We start from the raw sequence: 20,783 nt of genomic DNA on the forward strand, positions 1-20,783 counted from the left end.
GCGGACACTTTGTTCTAGATACATGTATTTTACCATTAAATTAGTCTGTGAACAGAACTTTAAACACAAAGACATATGAATTTGACTTACTAAATTAGACTATTTACCGGATTTGTTATCACATAAGCAACACGACGGGTGTCACATATGGAGCAGGATCTGCTTACCCTTTCGGAGCACCTGTGATCACCCCTAGTTTTTGGTGGTGTTCGTGTTGTTTATTCTTCAGTTTTCGATAGTGTGTCATGTGTACTATAATTTTTGTTCGTCTGTTTGTGTTTTTCCCTTTTAGTCATGGCGTTTGCAGTTTATGCATTTATGAGTTTGACTGTCCCTTTGGTATGTTTCGTCCCTCTCTTGCTATATGAGAGTTTATCTTAATTGATTAGTGACAATTTCGTATACGCAAATGTGTCAAAATCTGACGAGGACAGTTCTTGCTTTCTGCTTGGCAATCAGGAAGCTCTCTTGAACTTTTTAACACCATAGCAATGTTTGAACGCCCTTAGAAGGATTTTTCTTTCTAAAATACTGTAGAATGTTGATACTTTTCCATCCAAAATATCAGTGGTTATTTCTGTTTTTTTTTATTTCAAAGTTCATAATATATGCATTTTTTTATATCCCCTATAGGAGGAACTAAGTATAATGATGATGAATGATTTTTTCATCAATACATGTTTTAGTGTACGCTTTCATATTTAAATCTTGCAATACATGTTCCATTGTTGAATCCCCCATTTCTTCCTCAGTTGGAATAAGATCCCAGTTAGGGCAATCAGTCTAGTTCTTAAAAAAAATATATAACTTTTGCTATAAATTGTGTAGTGTTATTATTTCACTAGTTCTGTAACTGAATGTAGATTTATTTGAAAGGGTAGGCTTTCTAGTTTGAATTTCTGTAAAAATTTTGATTGATTTAAGGCGTCAGTACATAGAGTAAATTGCCTAAATTCTAGCCTTTATTCTTCCCCGGAAGTAGACAGACTGACCCTGTTGTCAATAAAAACAAAATTTTGCAATGGAATGCCGGTCATGAGGCACTGAGATTTTACCTGGACACTTCAAAATGAATGCCTAACATGAACCAGAAGTCCCAAGGTGGCTATCAAAATTATTTATTGAACAGGACCCTATGTATTTACTATGATTTTCAATGCGTTCCAATGGGGCAAATAATTGGGTCCCCGTTCCAGTTGCTTAAATTTCATTGCATACATACGGGTACTGAAGAACCGGAAAATTTTACCTCATCATAATAAAGAAGAGTGATCATAATAAAGAAAAGATATCATAATAAAGAAGAGTGATCATAATAAAGCAGAGTTATCATAATAAAGAAGAGTGATCATAAAGAAAAAGCGTATAATGACGTAACCACAGCATATAATAAAAAACCAACAGCATATAATAACAAACCTACAGCATATAATAAAAAACCTGCAGCATATACTGATAAACCCACAGCACATAATGACTGAACAACATCATATAATGACAAACCCACAGCATATAATAACAAACTCACAGCATATCATAACAAACCCACAGCATATAATAACAAACTCACAGCATATCATAACAAACCCTCATCATATAATGCAAAACCCACCATCACATACTAGTAATAAATACTATCACATAAGACAGCTATGGCGTTCCATATGTATAGCTTATGGATTTTCTCCTGTTTTATTATTATAACAATACAGAATGAATAGGTTGAAATTGTTTTGGTAGAAGAAAACACTATAAAGATAAAAAAAAAAAAAAAGGGATAAAAGCATATACGGCCACCTGATGATTTTTTTTAAAACTGTACTATCGACTGTGCAAGCGAAATGCTTGAACGCTAACATCCATTTTAACTAATTCAACATACACATTTTCTATTTATAACAAATTAAATATAGCCACTTATCATTATCCTTTAATATGACCTAGATATAGGCAAGGTTTGAAATTATTGTGTCCTCGAATATAACCTACCAAAATAGACCTGTAACAGGGTTTAAACGTATTGTTGTCATTCCTTAGTATTTTACTGCGAGATCCAATTATTTTAACTGGTTAACTTTGAGTATAGACATTATGTGTTTAAAACAAGCATGCAAGTTGCAAAAAGACTCTGGAACAGCTGATTATATACACATGCAGACCAATCGGTTCGGCAATGAAAATCTTGAGCGGATTTTTCGGTTATTAAGCTTGAGTGGAGTAATTTTCACCGCTTCCAAAGGTAAGTACATTTCTATTTCTAAATGGCAATTATATAATTCAGCTGATCAAAAGATTAAAAATCGTAGAATGCTATGATGAAGTGAATACTTTAACATAGAGACACATGTATCATGTATTGTTGTGCATACACTAAAACTCCTACAAATCAATCGTCCTACCAGTAATTATAGGAGAAAAAGACAATAATCTTTTGAGATGGTTTTATGACCAGACCCACAAGTTCAAATTTAGTTTTGAGGTGCAAACGAGATTTAAAGTCTATCGAAGTTGATAGACGTGTCAATTTTCATTATTTCATTCGTGAGGGGATCGGTTCTGATGGTGAATGTGAATGAAATAGTGCAAACATTTTTCTAATCTTCGGTCTTGTGAATTTTCTCGGCTTAATTACTGTTATCTATGCTGATTAGAAAAAGAACAAAGTTTTCTATATAATTTAATAGAAGTAAACTTATTCAAAGAAATCAAACCATAATTATTTGTTCAATTTCAGGCAATGGTGTTCTATTCATCTAAAACCTTGAATAAAGTGTTTTACATGCACACGAGAATAAAAACATAGTCTATCATAATATATAAACCACTCTGTACCGAACCAACAGCATCAGCCTTTAAGTGATGATGATATGTGAGTCTTACCGTCCGGATATCCTGAATATTGCGGACTAATTTCTATTTATTGTACGGTTATAGTTCTGCTGACCGTTTTGCGTTTACTTTACATCGATGAGTATGGTATGTTGTATCTGGCCGTTCCAAGATCGATAGTTCTGCTGTTACTGCCCCAAGAGATGGCACTGTTAGTGGTGATGTTGTCCGGATTAACTCTGGATCATCTAGGTCAAATCCATCGTCGTAGTCAATGCGGCATGGCTTGCCTCTGTAGTTGGTAGGTTGAAGATAGTATTGGCGATGGCATGCTTTCTTGGGGTTAAACGGACTGATGACGATGTCCGTTTTGATGACGATCCCCTCATATTTACCTTGGTATTTTGTAGATATTATATTATCCACTAGCGCTGTTTTTGCTTCTGATTGCTGTTTCTGGTCTACCCTGGTGGTTATTGTGTTAACCTCAGCCAATTTTACAGCAGAGCTTTTGGCTTTCACCAACTGGTCATAACGCTTCGTGTCCCTTCTCTTGGTGAATGCTGGTTTATTCTTTCAGGGCTGGCTTGGATTTACTGGAGGATGCCTCAGACTCCTTAGCCTTGTTCCATATCAACTGTACGGTTATCTTGTCAGTACTTGCAAACTTCCAAGCAGGTTCTTTACTACACACGTTCATGGCTGCTAATAAAGCGTTCAGTTGATCAGGGATTTCCATAACAAAGAAGTGAGTTGTATTGTGAACTGTGATCGAACCTCAACAATGATGTTAAGTGAATCTCAACGACTGTAAGTGCATAGTTACCTACTATGTATACATCGAATGCGGACATCGAAAACCGCATCCTAACAACAACTGTACAGATAAAACGTACTCTTATAGCATCCACGGATAAAATATGCCGTTTCAATGATCTAAAGATCAACTGGTAAACATTTTTAAAGATATCGGAAAATATATAAATACAGAATGTTATTAATTTCTTAAACTTTGAATACGCAACAATATGATTGCACTTCCCCTCACGCATTCACGGTGTCCTTAATCAGAGCCGATCGCCTCATGCTTGAACTAAATTTGATTCACGGTGTCCTCAATTAAAGCTGATACCCTCAGTCATGAACTAATGATAATTTGGCAGCTTTGAGATTTATTAAGACATATATAAAATTCGAACAGCGTGAACGCCGGCAAAAATGCATTCAATTCCGTTGACAGAAAGAAAAATAAATTGAACTTGTAGGTTTGTTTATAGAAAAATCTCAAATGGTAATTGTCACTTTTTCCCGCAATTACTCTTGGGGCGATGGATTATATGGGAGTTTTACTCTCCGCACAACAGTAAATGATACACGCATCTCTCCGTTAAAGAATTTACCACAAAATAGCATATTCCGATTTTCAATATGTTGATCGGTTTAATGAGAAATTTGCGATTTAGAAATGTACTTACGTTTCAAAGCGGTGACAATTACTCCACTCAAGCTTACCAGATATTACCAGCCGTGCCTGGTGTAAAATTTAATACGGTAAATCTAGATAGATTTGTTTGTAAATTAATGTTTATTTCTTTCTTATTATGAATAATAGCATAACTATATAAAAAAAAAGAAGATGTGGTATGATTGCCAATGAGACAAATATCCACAAAAGACCACATTGATGTTCGCGTATCTTGCAAGGTCCTTATGCCCGTCAGACTGTTTTCACATAACCTTGACCTCATTTCATGGAGCATTGAACCAGGTCAAGTGGTTGTGGTCAGGTTCATACCTCAGATACAAAAGCAATAGGTGTAGTATAGTTACTGTATGGTAGAACTGTAACGTGTACATGTCAAAATGGTAAGTGTCATCTAACGTTGACCTTCGTTTTCATGGTTCAGATGTTATAGTAATTTTTGTGTTTTGATCTGTTTTTCCTATACTTTATGCAATAGGTCTACTATATTTAGTGTACGGAATGATTGTAATGCGGACATGTGTAGCTGGCAGGTGTTAATATCATGTCACGTTTATGTGATAGATGCAGTACAGCTTTATATTTAGGACTGTCAACATGATATAAATGATGAGTAAAGAAGTCGAGATATTTCAGCGTGTGCACTCTTGTTAAAATTCGTTTGAAGTCGGCGAATTCAAATATAATTATAGACGTTAAAGGGGCATTAGCTGTCAAATTTATGATTACTGATTTGAGCAACACGAATATGTGTAGCAGGATCTGCTTTCCCTTCCGGATCACACAGGATCACCCCCTCCCCGTTTTTCTTTTTTTATGTTGCTCGTATGTTTCAGTCTTTAATTTTCCTTGTTGTGTTTCGTGTACTTGTGTACTTTTATTTGTATGTGTGTCTTTTTACTTTTTAGCCATGGCGTTGTCAGCTTGTTTTTGATATATGAGTTTGACTGTCCCATCTGGTATCTTTCGCCCCTCTTTTTCAATCATATTCTCATATTTGATTTATAACACTGAATTGTATACCTAAATTCTAAAAAGTCTGAGAAAAAATAATTTACAAGGCATTGTCCCGACAATATATATGATCGTTTTGTTTGTGTTTTATCCTAGATGTCCATCTAATTTACTATGAAGTTGACTTCCGAAGACTGATGACGGCAATACTAGCGCTAAAAACATAAATGCAGGTATAAATACATGTAGATAGCGGACTCGTGCAATCAGATGTGTTTAGTTCTTTTTAATTTTATGTTATATTTCAATTATCGTTTAAACCAAAGAAGTATTTGTTTTTGTAAATCGAATCAGTAAATTAAATGATCTACCTTTGTTTCACTTTCAATATTGATGTAATTTTCCTTTTAATAATTATATAACTGAACAGGCATAAAACATCTGTCCTTTTCAAATCCTGGCTAGAACATTGCAATGCCTAATACTATGGAAAGCCAACGGGGTCAACATTCTTACTTCGTATCTTGTCAATTTGTAACTTGTAACTGTGTGATTTGTCAATTTGTATATTGCTGTTTTGTAACTTGTCGATTTGTTAAATGTCGATTTGTATATTGTCTATTTGTCTATTGATGTTTTGTAACTTGTCGATTCGTTAATTGTCAATTTGTATATTGCTGTTTTGTAACTTGTCGATTTGTATATTGTCTATTTGTATATTAATGTTTTGTAACTTGTCGATTCGTAAATTGTCAATTTGTATTTTGATTTTTTGTAACTTGTCGATTCGTTAAATGTCAATGTGTGAAATGTCAATGTGTGAAATGTCATCGTTGTATTATGCTAACGATCATTATGACGACAGATGGCGCTCGGTTTCTTCTTCGGTGTATACATGTAAGCCTCCTGTAAGTAGGAGCACCGGCATATGGAATATATACCAATGTAATTTAAATCAATTATGTAAAGCACATTTATATAAAAGAAAACAAATAGATAAATACATTGTTTGTTTTATATAGCATATATATCTAGGTCTCGCTTTTATTAAGAGTTTACTGTACTGGTCACCAAACCTGGGATGGGATCCTGTATTAAGATATCATAGATGTGTCGCTGGAACGGACTTCCTTATCAACTTCGCAAATATATTACTGTCACTTGACAGGATATTTATACTTAATATTTAACCGGGTCAAAATAATACTAAATACATGAAATATAAGACGGTGCTCGAAAATTTATACTAACAGTGTCCTGGAACGCAAATTTTGAACTAAATGTATCATGAATGGGAGAACTTGGTTTGACACTCATTATTCCTTAATATTATAATCTCAATATAAAAATTTCAGAAAAGAATGCAATTCTCTAATGATGTTTTAATACAAGAAGCAAATAGACGAACAATCTTTATTTATTTGGCTCCTGAGTAATGAAGATAAAAGATGTCACAGTTTATTATATCATATTTGAACTTTGCAAAGACAATTCAAACTGAACGGGTTTTTTTAAAAATGAGTTACTTAATTAATGTATACTATATATTAAAACTGTATCGAATATGCACTATTTTGTAATAAAATCTAAAGGAACCAGAAAACTAAACGAGGACCTAAATTGGACTACCAATATTTCCAAAAATGCAATGTAGTCAAGAAGTCAAAATTAACACTAGGATTCCTGATAAGAAAGTTTTTCAGTGCTATAGAGCCTGACAATTAAAAAAAAGCTCGTCCAAAAAAGGACAATCAATTGCCGTTAAGGGCCCGATTGAACAATTATCAGTCAAGAAACGTATTGAAAAAATTGCATATCAAGAACTTCAAAAAGTGTTTTGAGATCTCAACGAGCAAAATACCACAATATTACAACTTATTTTTCGTAAAAAACAGTATTCCAGTTGAACCACCTTGAAGAAACTGTAGTGCACAAACCGCGAGCGTTGACAGTCGTTCAGAAACTGCTCTCGTGCATCGTCAATACATCGACGGCGCTCTGTCTATCGTTGTATTAAAGCCGGTGTTTTTATCCACAACGTTTTCCTACAGATACAGATCTAGAATGATCATGGTACTAGATCGAAATATATTAGGAGGTTTTCCCTCTGTATAGTTTGATAATGACCATGATCGTAAAACTATGAAACTGTTTATTTTTTACTACACACGTCACCTACTTAAAATTGACAATGGAAATGGGGAATGTGTCAAAGGGACAACAACCCGACCTGGGATCATGGTTGACTGCTCGACAGAAGAGCCAGGCGGAATACAGCATGGTTTGTCAATTGAGTTATAGGATTATATTGTTACGAATTCATTGCAAATGATTTTTTTATTTTACATGACATGCACATTTATTTTTTTTTAGCTTTATTGATTAACATCGTGAATCATTTCGGTTAATTAACGATCCGATCGACAAAATCTAAGATTTGGTAAGGTTGCCGGGCTATAAGGAGGTGTGTCACCGGGTGGGGATCATATCGGGAATACTAGGCGTTAATAAGCAGCTGTTGCGATCGAGGGACTCGTGAATATTTTGATCTTTTTGGTTGTAAATTTTTATAGAACGGGAATCTGGTAGCGGCAATTTTTAAGCTTTTTGATCAGAAAAATTCAGTAGGCATGTGTTTCAATATATATTTATATGTCAGCCCTTTCCCCTCCGGTCAGAATAAAATGAACCGATAATAGCATTTTCGGATTAATAGATACGTTTATTACTAGAACCTGGGTTTTCCAGCCTTTTATAGCCGACTATTTGTTATTATGTTTTCTCATTGTTGAGGCGCGGTAGGTTGCCTAATATACTTGCTTACATCGACTTTATTTGAACTTCGCTTTGGTGGATAGTTGTCTCATTGGCAATCATACGGTTTATTACCATATCTCCTTATTGTATTTACCTGAATAATCCAGTCGTTATATTCCATGGACCAACGACTATTTCAATTACCTCGCAATTAGGAGAGATCGATTTCGTCGAGGGACTTGACTAGTCGGGATGTATTTTTATAGTTTCCGTTTTCGAACGAAAGTCCACGTCAGTAAATAAAATAAAACTGGGATCCTGTAAACATGCAATTTTTGTTTTGCTTTCTTTGAGACGCATTTGCTCTAATTGATTGATTAAAATTACTTAGGTATATATATTCCATATGGAGGTGATCCTACTTATAGAAGGCTTATACACCGAAGAAGAAACCGAGCGCCATCTGTCGTCATAATGATCGTTAGCATAATACAACGATGACATTTCACACATTGACATTTCACACATTGACATTTAACGAATCGACAAGTTACAAAACATCAATATACAAATTGACAATTTACGAAACGACAAGTTACAAAACATTAATATACAAATAGACAATAAACAAATCGACATTTAACAAATCGACAAGTTACAAACAGCAATATACAAATTGACAATTAACGAATCGACAAGTTACAAAACATCAATAGACAAATAGACAATATACAAATCGACATTTAACAAATCGACAAGTTACAAAACAGCAATATACAAATTGACAATTAACGAATCGACAAGTTACAAAACATCAATAGACAAATAGACAATATACAAATCGACAAGTTACAAAACAGCAATATACAAATTGACAAATCACACAGTTACAAGTTACAAATTGACAAGTTACGAAGTAAGAATTTTGACCCCGTTGGCTTTCCATATAATCCATCTCTAGCTAAGAGGTATTGAAGGCATACACATGCACAGTGTAGATACTATTCTGTACGCTATCCGGAATTCGCGATTTTCGAAGCGAGGATTTCAAACTGGCTAACAGAACGGTTTTGTTTTGGTGCTTTTTCTTATCATTTGTTTACTCCTATATTTATAAAGTGCTTTGCACATCTTAAATGTATGTATAACATCATAAATATCAGTAACTGTGACAAAAACATGCAGTAGAATATAAAATATTCTCGTGCATCACACCAACTTCATAGAAAAAAGTGAAATCGATTGACAATTTTGCTCTCGTAGTACAAAGCAAATAATCTTTTATTGCGAATATTTGCATCAGTTTACAGTGAAATATATACTGTTTCAATATTCCTACCGTATTTAAGTAGATTGTTCGTATTTCAAATAAAAAAATATGCTTTCCTTGAGGATCCCAAAATAAATTACTGTACGATTAGTCTAAAACTGACTGTATTCTAGTAGCGATTTCAGATTTGTTGTCTGTATGACCAGTCGTGATTTTGAAGAAAAAAAACAACAACAAATGGAAGTTTTTAACGACCTTGACTGAAAAACAACGGCAATATGAAGGTATACACGTGTCTATGTGATATTATGATTGTGTCCATGGAACTATAACGTGTAATTTCTTTCATCAGACAATACAAATATATTTCTGATGATTTTTGTAGACGGCAAATTAATTTTTGTTCCGTCAGTCTTACTTAAAATCAAATGCTTAAAAAGCAATACATGATTCGCTTGTGGACTTTGTATTAGTGTGTCGTTGCAGTTATCTGTTTAACTATTCCATTTTTAAAAACTATTTACACCGTCTACCGTTGATCAATTGGTGATTACATACATCAATTGCAAGCCTGTCTCTTTTAAAATGACAAAAAATAGATAGAGAAAGCTTTGTTAAATAGTTCACATTGGCACTAATATTGATTTTGTCATTAGCAAATTAAAACATAACTAAATTTCATTATCTTTTGAGGCGAGATGTATAGGGGACACAGCCACGTTAACTTTTATTTCTATAGAAGTCGCTCTTCACTATACTACTACCTGTCGATTCATTTATTTTTGGCATTGCACAAGTCATGTCTTCTTTGACTTTTAATGACGTTAAAATACTAAATCCCTGTGATGTGTTTTAGTCGATTTTAGTCTCTGATGCATGATTTTTTACTATTAATTGGTTTTGGCTTTTAACTAGCTGTCAGTAACTGCGAGTACTCTCAAATCGTATTTTCTTGTTAATTCGACCTGTTGATACTGTTTATAATGCTTTTTTGTCATTTTTTATTTATATGGATCTTGGCTGTATACCAGCTTTGATTATTTGTAATATCTTCAATTTTTCACTTATTCTTACAACATTTGTATAAACTTAAAGATTATAAAAAAACGGTTTTTTTCTAAAGTGAACATTGATTGGTTAAATATTTCTCAGTGTGTTTGAATTTGTTTGATAGCCTTTTGGTCATGACTGTTTGTCTCTAATATTTAATTAACTGTGCATTTGTATTCAGATATCGCAGATCAAATTTATTCGTTCTTTGTGTAATCATACGTTTTTTGATTGAGTTAAGTCTGCTAATTGATATTTTATCGTATGTTTTTATATGTTGTGATGTTATGCTATTGTTTCAGAAAAAGGGAGAAGGTTTGGGCCCATTAAAACGTTTAATCCCGCTGCAAATGTTTGCACCTGTCCTAAGTCAGGAATCTGATGTACAGTAGTTGTCGTTTGTTTATGTAATATATACGTGTTTCTCGTTTCTCGTTTTGTTTATATAGATTAGACCGTTGTTTTTCCCGTTTGAATGGTTTTACACTAGTAATTTTGGGGCCCTTTATAGCTTGTTGTTCGGTGTGAGCCAAGGCTCCGTGTTGAAGGCCGTACTTTAACCTATAATGGTTTAATTTTTAAATTGTTATTTGGATGGAGAGTTGTCTCATTGGCACTCACACCACATCTTCCTATATCTATTTAGGTATTGAGGAAAGAATTAACGAAATTATACCCCGCCACTTCGCATAGTCCATGTTCTGGAAAAATATAAACCACTAGAAAAACTAAATTATAGGTGCACAGGGGCATCATTTTATAACGAATATGAGAAAGTTTTATTAATACTAGTATATGGTAAGTTTTTGAAAGTTGCGTATAGTAAGCGGGTACCACCCAATAAGGTAATGGAAAAGTCCATATCATGGAAATAAAAAAACTGATGATTTTTTGAAAAAACAAAATAAGAGGTACACAATTGAATTAAATGATAAGGAATCTGAAAAAAAAAAGATTCATTAAGTTATGACAAGTGTCTGAAGGAAGTTGTGGATATAAAATAGGTACGCCAAATATAAGGTTATGACAAAGTCCGTATTTACGAAATAGAAGGTCCATAGTAAATTAATAGATTACAAATGGAGCAATTTTAGAAAAGTTTAACAATTGGTTTTGGAGGTCACGGTTGGAAATATCTGATGGGTGCCCCCATATAATGCAATGTTCAAGTCCGTATCTTATATAAAGAGACCCCATAAAATATTTTTAATAAGATAAGAAATACATTCCTTTTTTTATATGAATAAGGCCGTTAATTTTCTCGTCTGAATTGTTTTACATTGTCATTTCGGGGCTTTTTATAGCCGACTCTGTGGTATTGGCTTTGCTTATTGTTGAAGGCCATACGGTGACCTATATTTGTTAATATCTGTGTCATTTTGATCTCTTGCAAAACCGGCGAAACATGTTGTACCGGTCCAACGGATGAACGGAAAGACGGACTTCATTATCACTATAAACCATCGCTTCACAAAGTGGTGTACAATTGAGTGTGAAAGAGACAGATCTACATCCAAAACAAAGTGAAGGTACTGTGATCAATTATAGGCTACAGTACGGCCTCGAATGTTTGTAAATTCATGCATTTTTATATAGTAACAATTAAATCTGTGTGTTTGTACAATTTTAAGTATTACGGGGGACATTTCTGAAACTTCTATAAACAAACAAACCTTCTTCTTATTTCAGCCACATTGAAACATCCTTATACTTAATGTAGTAAGTCGAGTACACCCTATCAAGCTAAAACATGTTTGAAAAAATTACAGGATGTGAATTTATTAAAATATATTTGTGTTATTTAGAAAAATGCCATCTTCTAATATATCGTAAATAACTTTGAAATCACTACTAGAATACAGTGAAATAACGACTGATCATACAGTTTCAAAATATACAAGCGAGACTGATCGTACAGTGAGAAATTCAAACAAGTGTAATTTTCTTATTTCTGGCTTCAAAGATCTGGCTGAAACTTTTACCACCACTTAAAATACACTTCAACTAGTAAATTAAGTCTGGATTTTACGTTAATTTGTACAGTAAGAGTGCAAAAAGATTGTTTTTAGGTTCACCAACTGATTTTCCTTAGTGATGCACTTGAAAATCTCTTAATTAAGGCAAAGATACGAATAATGAATGTGCTAAATTTAATTATAAACCATTTGTGAGTATCTATGTCAGCTGAATTAATCATTAAGCTATGTACAGATGAACTTCTTACCGTTTAATATAGTATATCCGACAAATTTAAAATGTGATCCAAAATGTTCTCGCTTCGAAAATCGTGACTTCCGGAAAGCGTACAGAATAGTATCTACACTGTGACATGTATACGGTTAAAATGAGATCGAATTATTCACCTGCAGGTTAATAATTCACCCTCAAAGTTTTTTTTAGCTTATTCTCATAAAAATTGAAGCATACTGGCTGCTACAGGTAAATTTTTGTTTAACTTTTCCAGTTTCACTACTTACTGTCAAAACAATCATATCCTTTATATATCATGCAGCTAGTGCTCCCCAAAGTACACACGGTGTGGTATTGGTCAATTGTGTGTTATATACATGCATTTGTGTTTATACGGAAAGCATTTATTTTGTTAATGTTAATTAGAAATGATCGAATGGCACATACTATAAATGCTGATTTTTCGGGTAGGATTTAAAACAGAAAGAGAAAAAAAACAATGATTGGTTCGACGAAAAGTGTAAATCAGAGCGTCGTATTTTTCACCAAGTCCGAAAGTTACATGGTCCGTGTAACACTTATCAATTCAAAGTTTAAAAAGTTTTGAAATTTTAGAATTTTGGAATTTTGATCAAAGTTTTAAAATATCAAAGTTTCAAATTGTGTAAAAGTTTTGAAATTTTGAAAATTTAACCAAATTATTAAAATACTAAAATTCTAAATATCGTTTATAAATTTGATAGTTTAGGAATTTGATCAAACTTTTAAAATACTAAACCTAACGTGCAATTTTGATTATTTCACTTTTTGAAAGTTTGATTTTTTAAATTTTTGAATTTAAAAAAGAAAAGAGGGGTACACTGAAGTAAACACGGCTCTGATAACAATCATTCTTAGTTATAAATAAATAGCACGAAATATATCAAATCATTTATAATTACAAAAGAAATAATGAAAAGAAGTCGTTTTTTTTTTATAAAACATATTAGACATCACATGGGATATAACAGTATCCTGAAATTTTAAGGTTGTGCATCTATCAAATTTTTTTAGTTAAACCTATTTAAACCGGAATTGATTTAAATCTCTTATATAAGATTAGCGTTTGAGATAAATAATTCAGAGCTATTTGGTGTTCCCAGTGCCCAACATTTAGAAGTAACAGTGAAAACTGACCAACTCGCAGTAAACCAAATAGTATTATTCGCCTTTTTGACGTTCCTGGTGAAGGTATATGTTGATCCAGAAAAGGCGCTTCGGTCGCATGCAACTTTAAAAACGTTTTGTTTTCATTTTTATCGATTGCAAGACAATATATTGCCTTTTATGATTTATTTCAGTTACAAGAAATGATACGGAAGGAATGTATAGCGTCGCAATGAACGTTGTGCTAGGCGTGCTTCAGCTGGCCCCTAGACAAAAAAGTGTACTGGTTCAGTGATTATAGACGTCATACTAAACTCCGAAATATGACAATGAACTAAAATTAAAATCATACAAGACTTAAAAGGACAGAGGCTCCTGAATTGGGACAGGCGCACAAATGCGGTGGATTTAATCACAAACCTCTCCTATACCTCTAGCCAATAAAGAATGAAAAACACACAGTTATACTAACAATAAAACGCACTTGAAAAGGAAATACAAGTCCTAAGTCAGAATAGGAAACAAAAGAAACTAATCAAAATGACAATGATAATAAATGAACAAAGGCCTACTATATATATAAAGCTAGCAGTTACTGCCATACGCCAGCTCCAGACCTCAATTAAACTAATTGAAAGGTTATGTCTTCATTATGCACACTCTCTCCCTTTAGTATTTATTGCTAATTTGTTCCGGAACATTCATGAAATATTTGTCACTGGCAACACAAAATCTTTAATTTATAATAGGTTGTTTACGTACAAATTACGAAGAATTTTAGGATTCAACTCCCTTGAACAAAGTAGCCCTTATAGATGGATTTTGATATGTTTTAACTTCACTTTGGCCAAACACCTCTTTGTTTCGGTTCTTATTTTTCTTGACTTTCAAATTTCAGTTTTCAGCGTTCCGTAGGTGAATTCTTTACTTAAAATTCAGCGTTTTACATTGTACTGGTTTTTCGAGAGCAACATTGGTGTATGGCCAAAAATGGAAAAATCCATCATGCAGCTGACAGTGTGGCTTCTCTTTACACGCCCCATTCTGACTGGGTGTACCTGTGTTCTTTAAGTTTTCTCAAAGTCGATTGTCGTACGAAAACTTAAAAATGCACAAATAACAAAATTCAAATACGGAACAATAATATCGCTTAATACAAAAAAAAATCCTTTCCTTTTATTTACTATTTAAAAACGGTGGTTGATTTAGGACCCATAATGGAGCTACGTTTATGTATATGATAACCAGTCCAAACGTTGTCTATAAGGGAGCAACCATTTAACTTTAAAAGTGGGGTGTGGTTGTTTTGTCGAAGCGCTAACAATTTTATAAAGTTTTTCATCGCTATTAATGGAATTTAAGTTAATAGACTTAAATTCAGTTATCGCCGGGGCCACTCACGGATTGTGTTTCATGTTTTAGATTTACCCGACATGAGTGACGTTATATTCTGTGACGTCATTTATTCCTTTTTAGAATTGCATCGCAGCAAACAAGATGTTTAAATTTTGTAAGCGGTAAACTTGAAAATTGAAATGGTAAAGTAAACTAGTGTTAGAATTTGTATGGTTATAACCTGACTTATGCTTATAATGTGATTAAATGTAATCTTAGAAAGAATGCGTTTTATCGATCGTCAATTTTTAACCATATGGCATCGCCACGTGGAGAGCACATGGAAAGACTGAATGACAAATTCATTGGTCTTATGAATGGATTATTCGTTTTCATTTTTTATAATTATTTAATTTTTACAAGTGTGAGTAATTAGATGCAACATTGTCCTAAGATTTGCAGATTATAATAATGTTTACCAGGCGTCATTGTATATTTCTACATAAAATTAGATGTACGAGTGTTTTTAATTTAATTTAATTTTTTTATATATTACTTTGATCTCATACCTTATACTATTGAAATTGAGTATTGACAGATCGTCAAGTGCCTATGGGTAAGCGTAACAAATGGTATTTTGCGCTGTTACAGATCATGCAGGTTAGTAACGTGTCTTTAATATTTACGTTTTGTGGGGCAGGTGTTATCTAATGAACTCCCGAAACCTCCGAATTAAAAGTAAATTTTCCTTAAGAGGGTATACATCGGTAATTGTGTTCTAGATCTTTCATAGCACATATACAGAAAATATTCCATGTAAGGATATGCACGTAAAAGGGACGTACTCTTTGGGGCGAAGGACCCAGGTTCATAACCGGAAGTTCAACTTTCGATTCAAATAAACAAAAATCTTGGAAATCTTGAACAGAGACCATACCTGGAGTTAAGGTTCATCATAAGGAATTGAAAAATATGGCCGTGTTTACGCCTCAAAAATTACTATGAGTACAGACAAACTGGTACATCCAGGAAAGTTTTAAGGCATGGCAGGAACTAGATATATAAAAGTTATATGAAGTCTACGTTTCAGAAAATTAAAAACTTACCTGCATTTTGATGTGCATTTTTTTCCAGTCTGCAGAAGATAGCAAAATAAACAAACACCCGAGTTTCATTTGATACGGTCCACTCAGTTACACAGTTTAAACCTGTTAAATCACCTATTGTCTACAGGAGTCTATTGTCCATTTAAATCAATACTACTCACAACATTGATTATATGAGGGGAGCTTCTCAATCGTTTTCACTACTTAGTTAATTTTTGCACCTTCTGCAGGAACGAAAAAAAATGGATAGCAAAATCTAGAAAAGTTTATAATTTTCTGAAACATAAAATGCATTTAAAATTTATATATCTAGTTCCTGCCATCCCTCAAAACTGTTCCAGGTGTATAGGTTAGTCTGTGCTCAGAGTAAAATTTGGGGTGTAAATACGGCCATTTTAGCCAAAAGGTTATGATGAACCTTAAGAAGCAGTAGCCAAAAGAAATCATTGCTAAATGTTAGCTTGCTGGTGGATTTAAGCAAATATTATCATCTGTATATATCCGGCTATACATTTTGCGTGTACCTACACATTTGTGTACTTTTAATATTGTCAAGAGTCATCCATCACAGTGACATGTACAAATGTATACATTTTATAGTTACTACTACTCTCTAGACTAGACTAGGTCGATATGGTATGAATAGTTCAGTTAGATCAAGAATTTAGCCATATGTCAACAGGCCACAGCTTGAATTATTGTTGTAATAACGAATCCGTAATAACTCAATTATATACTAATATTACACTATGTTACTATCAACTGACTATGGATTATAGTTTATATAAATCTGTATATATACTAATTTTGAATTATTTTTAAATTATTGTAACTATTATTGACACAACCACATGTATGAGTATACATAATGTTTAATTGTTATTGTTTCTTTGTACAGTTATTTGGTTTTGTTATGTCAATGCTATGTACATGTAGCATGGGGAAACTAATATTTACTTTTTGTTGAGTTGTAGCACATGTTGGGTAGATCAAGTAGAGACCTTGCTCGGCCACAGAACACGGCCAAGGATTGTTACAGTTGGACCAGAGACTTGGACAACAAGGCCACACCATTTTTTTACAAATGGGTTACCAGACTGGACTAGATTCACGACTCATCTCGCCACTAACTCAACTCCTTTGGTCACACACATTTGTACATTGGATCATCATCGATGTTATTTATGCTAACCCCTAGAGCTTCGCATTGGTATGATTCAGTTGAAAAAATTTCAGGTAATCGTCAGAATTTTTAGTTAAAAGCAGTATTACTTTTAAGTTAAACCAACTCATGTACAAAATGTACATGTGATTCCAACATATAACAAACTTACTTATATAGATTAAGACAACTTTTTCTAATCTTATGGGTAGGATTGAAAAGATTTGTGTAACGTTTATATCTCAGTTTCTAAACTTAAAATTGCTGAATGTGTTACGTTTACAAATTTTTATGGCCATACAATGATGGGATGCCACATCATGTGCTTTAAATAAAAAACTTTTGTATGAGGTTACATTCTATATAATTGTTATACATGTATAATATATTACATTGAAACTTTTAAATGTTGTTTGGTATTTATCACTTTTTGAATGGAGTTCGCTATCGATTTATATAACATTATAAAATTAAAATCCGGTCAGTTTAGATAGCTCTGAATTTCCGGAACGTTCGATTTACATTATCCGGAAATTCGTGTCTGTCAAATTTTAACGGATTTTAAATTTTATATTCACCGGAAGTCACGTGCCGTTGGTAATTGTGGGAAATCTTTGCCAAACAAAATAAATATTCCCCCACTTCAAATGGAATCTTATCTTGTTTTATCCTTTCTTTTGGATATTTCTGGAAATATTTTACATCAATAAGCACAAAAAAGGTAGGACTTTGTAACTACGTAAAACTTTCTAACCGGCAATAAAAATTTCTTGTCAAAATTAGGTTTCAGAGTTCCCCCCAAAATTTGCTCTCAAACTCCAGACGTAAAAAATGGCTTCGGCGTTATAACGTTGTAGGAAGGCGTCACAGAAAAAAAATAAAATAGCCTTGCCAGACGTCATAATTATTTGGACTAGGGATGCACATGTTTCTGGTAAAATAACTTTTTGTATCCCTCACCCATTTTCTCGAAATTTTGGCTAAAAAGACTGACTTGATTGGTAATAAAATTTGAAAAATGTATTACTCAAAAACTACTCAATGGAAATACCCAATTTTTTCACAGAGTTGAGTTTGATTATAACATTTTTTAAATTCATTCATATTTTCCACTTGTATCACATGTTTTAGACATAATTCCAGAACGAGATTTGAACGAGACTGAAATGTCAGAAGAATACATCCTTAAACCTGATAAATAAAAAAAAAATTGTAATGTTAAATTCTCTCTTATTATAAGTAATTGGATAACTATATTTGGTATGTGCGTACCTTGCAGGTCCTTATGTCTGTCAGACAGTTTTCACTTGACCTCGACCTCATTTCATGGATCAGTGAACAAGGTTAAGTTTTGGTGGTCAAGTCCATATCTCAGATACTATAAGCAATAGGTCTAGTATATTCAGTGTATGGAAGGACTGTAAGGTGTACATGTCCAACTGGCAGGTGTCATCTGACCTTGACCTCATTTTCTTGGTTCAGTGGTTATAGTTTAGTTGTTGTGTTTTGGTCTGTTTTTCTTATACTATATGCAATAGGTCTACTATAATTGGTGTATGGAATGATTGTAAGGTGTACATGTCTAGCTGACAGGTGTCATCTGACCTTGACCTTATTTTTTATGGTTCAGTGGTCAAAGTTAAGTTTTTTTAGTTTTGGTCTATTTTTCTAATACATGTACCTTGTGCATTAGGTCAACTATATTTGGTGTATGGACATTTTTTATGATCCTCATGTCGTTTACGCTGGTTTTATTTGACTTTGACCTCATTTTCACGGTCCATTGCTAAGTTTTAAGTGTTTGTGTGTTTTGGTCTGTTTTTCTTTATTTATAAGCAATAAGTCAACTATATTTGTTGTATTGAAGAATTGTTAGCTGTACATATCTGCCTGGCATGGTTCATCTGACCTTGACCTCATTTTCATGGTTGATTGATCAATGCAGACTGATATCCTCCAGATGGGGTTGACTTAGGTCTAGGCATGGAAATGTTTTTTGTGGTGGCATATTTGTCGCATGTTAACCGTTAACTCAGAATATACATGTATAATGAAACTGTAAGGATCCAACATAATTTCAATAAACTTGTAGTGGTATTGACACAGGTAGTTCTAGAGTGGGTCTTTGCCAATGAGATGTAGAACATGACCAGTTGCAGTGTGAAATTCATCTTTCTTAAGTAAGGATGGTCGCAATTTAGACCAATGCAAACTGGACTGGTGCTGCTATAGAATTAACAACTATGTATTGCCTTTAAATAAGCTGTCGGGTTGCTACATAAAATATTATGATTCGATCAGATCAGAACTTTTTCACTGGATGTTTTTCACTTGTCTCTCTTAACCTGCTTATGAAATGAATTCTTAAACATCTTTATATTATTGGTTGATATACTATAATATACTATATTTTATGATACAAATACAATCAACTATTTGATGGTTTGCTGTAGTTTTGGTAAGTATTTTTATCTGTGTAGGTAAATATGTTTTGAACAGTTGTTCCAAAACTTCATCTAGATTATTTAACATATATTATGTACCAGTTGTACTTTAAATAAAAATATCTATTTATCTATCTAGACATTATCATATATATGGACCAAGTTGTACGTTCAGTAAAATATCTATCTATCCATATATGTACCAAGTTGTACGTTAAATAATATCTATCTATCTATCTAGATTATTTTATATATATATGTACCAAGTTGTACGTTAAATAAAAATATCTATCTATCTGAGTTATCTCATATCTGGTTCACAGCTTTGCAGCGAACCGCCCTTTTTATGGCGGTTGACAGAGTCTCTGTTTTCCTCCGTCAATGTGGCAGAATTCGCTGCATAGAATCTTAATGTTAACTATGAAATTTTAGGTATTTGGATAATACAGACTACACTTGTGTATCCCACGGTGTTTTCTAAATTTTAAGCACCAGTTTATCCCACGGTGCATTTCATATATATCTATCTTCACATATATCTATCTATCTACCTGGTTGCCATATTATCTACGGGTAACCGACCATAGATCTATCTACATATACATGGTCTATGGTCTATCTATCTTAGTATCTACAACATATCTTAGTATCTATCTACAACATATCTATCTACATGTATATATATTATATATTATATGAATCTATCATATTATGAATAAAAGCTGTGGCCAGATATCGCCAAACCATATATGTATTTTGTTTTAATGGCACCATCTGAGATAATGGAATTTAAGTTAATAGACTTAAATTCAGTTATCGCCGGGGCCACTCACGGATTGTGTTTCATGTTTTAGATTTACCCGACATGAGTGACGTTATATTCTGTGACGTCATTTATTCCTTTTTAGAATTGCATCGCAGCAAGCAAGATGTTTAAATTTTGTAAGCGGTAAACTTGAAAACCCGCCCTCCCACTCCTTTTTATTGAACAAGATACTGCTCTTTTGTATTTATTTTTCAGGTTTTGTCGGTGATAGTGGTGATACAGATTTGACTG

This window comes from Mytilus trossulus, chromosome 4 (assembly GCF_036588685.1).
Source record: "Mytilus trossulus isolate FHL-02 chromosome 4, PNRI_Mtr1.1.1.hap1, whole genome shotgun sequence".
Classification (NCBI taxonomy): domain Eukaryota; kingdom Metazoa; phylum Mollusca; class Bivalvia; order Mytilida; family Mytilidae; genus Mytilus; species Mytilus trossulus.